General features: G+C 42.1%; 1 pseudogene; it reads right to left on the bottom strand.

Moving 5' to 3' along the window:
* Positions 1 to 349: 349 nt before the first annotated feature.
* Positions 350 to 414, bottom strand: LOC123849055 (U4 spliceosomal RNA; annotated as a pseudogene).
* Between the last annotated feature and the right edge of the window lie 8,663 nt (positions 415 to 9,077).

Genomic DNA, 9,077 nt, shown 5'->3' on the forward strand with positions numbered 1-9,077 from the left:
TTTCTGGATTTAGTTATTCAATATGTTTTATCTTGCCTGGACGAAAATGAATAATTGATAACAATGAAAAGTGAGGAGAATTTGCCATTTAACCCAAGTCAAAACTGTAGTTATCATTTCTTCCTTCCTTCCTTCTTTCCTTGCTTCCTTGCTTCTCTCCTTCCTTTTACACCCTCCATCCATCCATCTCAAACCCCTTTGGCCTTCCTTTCAAAACATATCCAAAATCCAAATACTTCTCCTCACCTCCATTTCTACCACCCTGGGCTCAGCCACCAGCATCTCTCACCTGTTCTCTCACAATGGCTTCCTGGTGTTTCTCCCTGCTTCTCTCCCTGTCCCCTTTACCTTTATGAGCAATAATCGTGCCTCAGATAAACCTCATTGGCTACAATATTGCCACTGCGCAAAGCTCCCCTTTACCTTTAGAACCAGAGTGATCCTGATAAAACCCAAATCAGATCATAACCCTCTTCGGCTCAGAAGCTTCCAATGGCTTCCTCCTTTACTTGGAGAAAAGCTGAAATCCTACACGACCCTTTATGATCTGCCCCTTACCTCTCTTTGACCTTATCCACTGACCACACTCATCCTCTCTCTCCACCCATATTGGCCTCTTTGTTTTCCTTAAACACATCAGCCATACTTTTTTTTTTTTAAGATTTTATTTGAGAGAGAGAATGAGAGAGAGAGAGAGAGCACATGAGAGGGGGGAGGGTCAGAGGGAGAAGCAGACTCCCTGCCGAGCAGGGAGCCCGATGCGGGACTCGATCCCGGGACTCCAGGATCATGACCTGAGCCGAAGGCAGTTGCTTAACCAACTGAGCCACCCAGGCACCCCAATCATCAGCCATACTCTTATCCCACTCTTTCCTTTTCGGCAACACTCCTTCACCAGCTATCCCCGTGACTTGCCCCCTCATGGTCCATCAACAACTTGTTTAATTGTCACCTTCTGGCTGAGACTTCCCTGATCCCCCTGTTGAAAAGTGCAGCCCCTGCCCCCATATCCTGCATTCTCCCATCCCTTCTTACTCTGTCTTGTTTTTCTTCATAGCACTTGACAACTTCTCAAGTACTATGTAACTTACTTTTTTATTTGTTTTTCCTATCTCCCTTCATTGGAATGGAATCTTCATGAGCAAAGAGAGTTTTGTCCATTTTGTTCACTGTTATCTCCTCAGTGCCCAGAATAATACCCAATAAGCATACGTGAATAAATTTCAGATACTCAAGGAAATCTTCCTACTTTCTTCTGCATAAAACATTTATTTTAAGTTATCCTTGTCTAGAACATGAACAGAATAAAGCTTACAGCATTTGAGAGCTGGCTACTCTTGTGATCACTCTGTCTTTATTTATTCTCATTCTTTAGATAGAAATAAAGTTGATTTATTCATTGGGCAGAGTGGATAGTTGCTCAGGATTTGACCTCAAGAGCTATGGATTGAATTGTATCACCCCCAAATTCATATGTTGAAGTCCTAACCTACAGTACCTCAGAATGTAACCTTATTTGGAAGTAGGGTTGTGGCAGAGGTAATTATTAAGACAAGGTCACCTGGAGTAGGGTGGGCCCCTAATCCTATATGACTAGTGTCCTTATGAGAAAGGGGGACTTGGACACAGACACACATACAGGGAGAATGCCATGTCCAGATGAAGGCAGAGATCTGTAAGTCAAGGAATGCCAAAGACTGTCAGCAAACAACCAGAAGCTAGGAGAAGCATGGAACGGATTCTCCCTCAGAAGGAACCAATGTAGATAATAGCTTGAGCTCAGACGTCTAGCCTCCATTGCTCAGGACAATACTTTCTGTTGTTTAAACCACCTAGTTTATTGTACATTGTTATGGTAGCCCTAGGAAACGAATACAGGGCCCACGGAACCATGGCATCTTTGTTTTTATTTACAAGTAATTCACATAATTTGTGCAGATTGAGCATTCAACAAATATATGTTGAATGAGCAATGGGAATATAATGCTGTGAGTCTGCTTCACGGAGGACAAGGAAGATGGGAAATAGGAAATCATCAAAAAAGAAAGAAAGAAAGAGAAAGAAAGAAAGAAAGAAAGAAAGAAAGAAAGAAAGAAAGAAAGAAAGAGAAAGAAAGAAAGAAAAAGAAAGAAAGAAAGAAAGAAAGAGAAAGAAAGAAAGAAAAAGAAAGAAAGAAAAAAGAAGAAAGAAAGAAAAAGAAAGAAAAGAAAGAAAGAAAGAAAGAAAGAAAGAAAGAAAGAAAGAAAGAAAGAAAGAAAGAAAAGAAAGAAAGAAAAAGAGAGAAAGAAAGAAAAAAAAAAGAAAGAAAGAATCATCACTAGATTAAAACTCCCACCAGGGCAGTGCGCATGTCATTTAGTATTTAATTCCTAGCATAGAACTTGCTTCTCGTCCACATTTGCTGAATCAAACTGAGTGTCAGGCAGAGCAGGTAGCTCTAGGCCAAGCAAGTGATGCTGAGTGGAAGAGGTGCTGGTGCTTCCTGATGCATTCATGAAGCTTAACCAACTGTCCTGATTCCACACTATCAGGAGTCTCAGTGCCAACAGATTATCATGGTTCTGCATTGCTACTCAATTTCACTTTGTTCAGGGATATCGTATGTGGTTTTTAAAATATGTTTTTAGGGCCTTTGGTAGATACAGATTTGTTTAATCTTTAATCAAGTGACCCAACATTCCTTCAAACTCAGATGTGTTATTCTGATGTTAAATTAGTGTGTTGTATTTCTTTTCTTTTTTTTTTTTTTAAAGATTTTATTTATTTATTTGCGCGCGAGAGAATGAGAGACAGAGAGCATGAGAGGGAGGAGGGTCAGAGGGAGAAGTAGACTCCCTGCCGAGCAGGGAGCCCGATGCGGGACTCGATCCCGGGACTCCAGGATCATGACGTGAGCCGAAGGCAGTTGCTTAACCAACTGAGCCACCCAGGCGCCCTAGTGTGTTGTATTTCTAAAAAATTCACTTTCTTAAAGGCTGATGTGAATCCAAAACCATTCTTTCTTCAGAAAGACTGTTTGAAGCCATAGTAGGTATTCCTAATAAACCGCCTTTCTTGGTTGGTGATTTTACATCAGAAGAGAAAATAACGTTATTGTTATGGATTAAAATATCATGTTTTGAATGTCATTGCTATTAAATATCAAGGACATAGAAAACCAAAGTAATAGTGGCAAAAATATAGGATGAAAGTAATGAGATCCAATACAGTGTTTTGAACTGTGCCCATTCATGTGAGTTCGGAATGGGTGTAATTGTCTGCACAACTCAGGTAAATTTTTTTCTCATCAAAAAGATTTTTAGGGCGCCTGGGTGGCTCAGTTGGTTGAGCGACTGCCTTCGGCTCAGGTCATGATCCTGGAGTCCCTGGATCGAGTCCCGCATCGGGCTCCCTGCTCAGCAGGGAGTCTGCTTCTCCCTCTGACCCTCCCCCCTCTCATGTGCTCTCTCTCATTCTCGCTCTCTCAAATAAATAAATAAAATCTTTTAATAAAAAAAAAAGATTTTTAAAAAGAAATCATGATTTTTTTATATGCCCTAAATTTTCAAATGTCTCTATTATCTACCTGTGGTTAACTAAAAATGGCCACAACTTCCTTGATAATTTATCCCTTGAGGAGTGTGACATGATTCCCTTCCCCTTGACCCTGGCTGACCTGTGACGCTCTGCCAGTCTTGGGCCTAGACATTAGGAGCCTGGAAGGTTTGGTCTGGTCCTCTTATACCCTCAGTTCTTAGGTAAGGATTTTGGTAGTCCCGAGGCTACCACACTATGGGAGGACACAAATTGGCCACAGGAGGAATCTGGGGGGGCGGGATTTGAGGGGGGAGAGAGAGAGGCAGTTCTCTCTTTCCATTTCTCTAGCCCCCAGTCATTTGGGTTATCCCAGCTGAGGCCTCAGACACTGTAGAACAGAGACAAACTGTCCCCACTGTGTCCTGTCCAAATTCCAAACCCTCAGAAGAGTAAGACATCATAATAATAACTTGTTGTTTAAAGCCACTAATGTTTGGAGTAGTTTGTGATGCACCAGTTGATAACTAGGACATCATCTTTCATGGGTAGTTTCAGGTTATGTCTTATAACTTCCCAGGAGTTCTCTTTATGGTATCCAATAATACCTCCAGTCTTCAAAATTGGAATTTCTTCCTTAGTTACATGATGCCTCCCAGCCCAGTATATACTGATTCATTTCTTGTCACTCAGTAATCAGCTGTTCAAACTATTTTGCCGTTTATTTGAAGCAAAAGATGCTAACGCATTATTTTGTGCACTTTTTTTTTGTTGTTGGCATGGCATGTACAATTAGGCTCACTAAATTATTGAAAAGAAAGAGTTTGTATCTCTGCTCATGGAACTTTTCTTTAATTGATCTCAGGAAAAAGTAGACTTCTTATTAGCACCAAAAATGTTAAAAACATTGCTCTTGGCTTCCAAGAAATACAGTATCATATGTGTTTTGAAAACTGTGATTAGTGACTGGACTTGCTACCTTCCTTTCTGTGGTTACCAGAAACTACATAATATGCCAAACAGTTGTTCGGCACATTTGAATTTTCAATAAATGCTATTTATCACCACCCTCCTCTTTTTTTTTTTTTTCTTTTTTGCTGCTATGTCGTATTCATACTTTTGGAAACCTAACGCCAGTTAAAAACCATAGTCTGTTGCACACGTGTATTTTAACCATTGGGAATGTGACCTTAGAAAAGCAAGTGTTTTTGTGCCCTGCAGTTAAAGAGAAATTAGGAGTACAGTACATTATTGGTAAGGGATTTGCAAGGTTCCTCTAGCAATTTGCATTTAAAGGGCTTCTTGTAGAAGCTTCCATTGAAGGCAATTCTTTTTCCTTTTAAAAGAGATGTATTTAGCACATGAAATTGAATTTACTTTTAAAATTCACTCTCTATCCCCAGAATTATGTCAGACATATGGTAACAGTTGTTTAATGTGCCAACAAACTGGGGTGTTTGTTTGTATTCAGTATAAACAAATTACAAACATCCACAGGAACATGTGAAAAATATTCTCTTTAGATGAAGTCAGTTATGTTTTGTATGCTTCAGGGTCCCTCTTATTAAATGAGTCTCTTACGCTTTGACAAAACAAAGGGGTGAGGAAATTCTGCACAAGGAAAATGTTACATTTTAACTTGAAGGTAAATGAAGTGGTAGGAGAATTTGGTAGTTACCCTGTGTCTCTTAAGATGGTATAATGAAGCACTTAACTTAGACATGCACTTCATATCTCAAGAAAAAAGGAGTTTATAGCCCCGATCTTCAACTGCATCTATTTTCAATCACGAAACCACTGCAGACTTCAGCACGCTGCATAATCGCGGATGCCCAAGAGGAAGTTCAAGATCGGCATACTGGCTCAGCTCTGAGGCAAACATAGGTCTTAGTAGCCTCCATGGGGCTTTGCACAGGGCTCAACTCTAATGAAGCTACAAGTCACTCCAAAATTCATACTCAAAAATGACTGTGGGCTTTTAGTGGGAATGGAAAGGGCTAAATGGGAATTTACAGTAGGTCTTTAAGCTTCCTCAAATTTTATAAGATAAACTAAGTCGGGATCCCCCCGGGAAACACTGTGGTGGAGACTGTGTCGGGCTTTTAGTCCAGAGGTCTGCTTTTCACTCACTTCATCACTGATAGGCTCAAAGAAAATTTATGGGGATATTTCTTCTCATTCCTGGGATAAAACAATTGGGCCAAGTTCTTCCCTTTTACATACCTCTTTGACCTGGAGAGAGACATTCTCATCTGTGTAGAGGCATAATCGGAACCGCTCTCATTCTATGGAGTATATTTGGGTAGTGCTATTTATATGAGTTCTCCAGAGCAAAGCATTATGTATGGCTGTGAAGCCATCTACAAAGGGACGCAGGAAATTTGATTCATGGTGGGGGCAGCTGATCTAAATCACTTTCTATTTCTCATCTTAAAGAACCCCCTCATAAAATCTACAAGCCTTTGACAGCTTCTTCAACTAGTCTTTTAGCCACCACATGAGTTAGTTCCTGCCTCAGCCCTTGACTGATTGCTTGGCGGCTACGTGGGTGGCTTCTGAGTTGCCTCGAGGACTTTTATGTGGGTTTTGTTTGTTTGTTTGTTTTAGCTGATAGGCGGTTTCAATTGCCTTGGTCTTAGGAGTAGCATCTCAAATGTGACTGGCTTTGATGAACACATCTTTAGTCATTTGAGAGAAATACTTAGTGAAAATTCCTTGTGATGTAAATACAAATTTGTCTTCTTTTCCCAGCATGGAAAATTTTCTGCATGGTTGTGTCTAATGAATAAGAAGCCAACAAAACCATCAACATCCTTGCTGTGTTCAAATCCCTAAAAGTTTCATGAATCAGAAGATGACACTTAAAAAAGAAGAAAAGAAATTGTGTTGGCATCTGCCATGTTACTTGACCGTGAGGAAGCGTATAGTCTATCATAGAATGCGGTAGGCAATTTAGCCCTTATTTGCAAAGCGTTTATTAAGCATCTATTATCTTTCCAGGCACACTGTTAGGTTACAAAAATGAACAGAACACGTGTTGCAGGTTGGGTTCTCCAAAAGGAAACTGAGATGGAATTGTAAGTACAAAAATTGTTCGTAGGAGAGTGACCTCTGTGAATTAGAAGTGGAAGAAGCAGGATGAGCAGAGGAGATTATCAGAACAAGATGACCTGACAGTGTCTCGGCCATCCCAGCAGGAAGGTCCGGAGCAGAATGGCTGCACTGTATGTAAAGGGCCAGGCCCTTCGTCCACTGTCTTGCTTGGTTATTGGCTGGAGGCCACCTCCAGAAGAGCCTGACTTCTTCTACCATAGCCTCCCTCAATCATTAAGCAGGGTCTACTCCCAGGAGTGCAGGAACGTGGCTTGAATGCTGACGTGAATCTTGAAGAAGCTAACAGCTGGAATCCATCAGGTAACCACATCCCTCTTCCTGGTTGGTGAGTCCTTTCTTGAAGGGGGAGCTGAGCAACACCTCTCCTTATCTTCCATCATCCACCACTTGGGCCACACAGATCTACTTCTCTGGGACATTTGGAAACAGCTCCTCACGGGCTCTGGTGGACCTCACTTCCTGAGGGGACACTTACATAGAGGGAGGTTAGTGTGACAGAATAGAGCCCCCATCTCTGCCGGTGTTCTCAGTGCTACAACTGGTGCTTATCCTCTCTGTCTTCCACTCTTCCTTCGAAATCTCCTTCACCCTCAGCTACCACCTATGTTGGTCTCAGCCGTTTTTCAGGAGTCTGACTCCCTATTAAACATAAACTTCTCTAGCCAGAATTTCTGCATGTTTCTATTCATGTGGGCAAAGGGGTGCTCAAATTGGGTCACCTGAGTGCCACATATATTCCTCCTTGTCTCTCTGGTGTACCAGGAAGACTTCTTCCTCATGCTGTTCAGGGTCAATTACTTCTGACAGGCTGGCAATTCCTCTTTTTGCTTGCTGGTCCCTGAAAACAGATCTCAAAGTGCTTACCGGGCAACTGTAGACTTTACTTCACTGAGACCATATGTGTCCCCTGGTGAGAGCATGACTCCTTTGGGAGCAGAGCCTTTCATCTTGCAGAGCCCAGAGTTGTAAAGACAGGAGTCTACAGAATATCCCAGTAGATCATTGAGAGTGATAGTACGTGGGGCCAATTCGACTTCTATCTTTTGGTTCCAGCCATGTATTCTTCCTGAAAGGATCAAAATGCCATAGAAAGGTCTCTGATTCAATGAGTGTATTGCTTCCTGGAGGATAGTGTGATATCCTCACAAGGCATTACTTCTGGCTGCTGCTTTAGCTGCCCCTTCATCAAGCCATTCATTACTCTAACAGGCCAGCAGCTTCCGGGTGATGTGGGTGAAGTTGTATATGATATGATCTACTCAATCCCATGGTCATGGGCCCGCTTTTTCTCTCTTCTATTGTGGTAAGGTGGGTTGGTTCCCTGGTTGAATGTTAGGTGGAATTCTATATCTGTAGATTAGGCATTCCATAAATTCCGAGATAGTGGTGCTTTCCTGTGGACAGAAAGGGCAAACCCACATCAGGAATAAGTGTCCATGCTTATGAGAAGAAACTGCGGGAACTTCCAAGATGGGAGAATCCTAATGGAGTTAGTTTGCTACCAAAATGGCCAGTTGATTTCCTTGATGAACGCTGCCATATCAGGGGCTTAGCATTGGTCTCTGGTGTTGGCAGGTTAGACACGGGAAGTGGCTTGATTAGCCTTGGTTAGTGGGAGTCTGTGTTGTTGGGCCCATACAAAATCTCTCTTTTAGCTGCTGTGGCCACTTTGTGTGTGCGTTTTGCCAGCACTGCAGCGGACACGGGTAAAGGCTAGCTAACTGGCCAACTTATCTTGCCTACTTGGTTCTTTTACAGACTTCACATGCAATTCTATGTGCTTATCCCATTTATCTACCCCAGAATTCCTCACTTTGAATTCCAAGGTTTTAATCTTTTCCCTTCCAGATCCTTAACTAGCTGGACAAGCCATTTTCTACTTTCATGAGTTTGCATATATTCCCCACCTCAGGTGACTTCTACTTCACACAAAGTGAATATGACCAGGTGCACCACCTGATACTCTAGCCATTGAGTAGAGTATTACTCAATAATGCCTTCCTTTGCAATTGTCTCTCAAGGCCACTCTTGAGTAGGAGTGTGACACAGCTGCCATGTAAATTATCGTTTCCGCATATGGAACCAATCCATCTGTAAACGAAGCTTGGGCATTTTCCTCCTCTCTCATTTCATCATACAGGACTTCCTCTCTGCCCTGATATAACTAGAGGTATGAGCTGGAGGTGGGATGCTAGTAAACTGTCATGGATGACAGGTGGATCCAGGCCCCCGCTCTTGCAGCTTGCTGTGCCCTCCGGACGTGCTGATGATCAAGCTTGGATGTACATTTCTATCTTATGATGGATTGCTACTGGGCCCTTGTGTCCTTACCATTTGGCAGGTTCAATAGGCTCCTGCTCATGTTTTACAGTTAGGGATGCATAATGACTTTGGTGTCCAGTGCTCAAACATTCTAGCTCTCTACCACAGCTCCATAGCACTCCAAGAGC

This window comes from Mirounga angustirostris, unplaced genomic scaffold, assembly GCF_029215605.1.
Source record: "Mirounga angustirostris isolate CCGP_5_RB_7025 unplaced genomic scaffold, mMirAng1.0.hap1 SCAF_2, whole genome shotgun sequence".
In the NCBI taxonomy this organism is placed as follows: Eukaryota; Metazoa; Chordata; class Mammalia; order Carnivora; family Phocidae; genus Mirounga; species Mirounga angustirostris.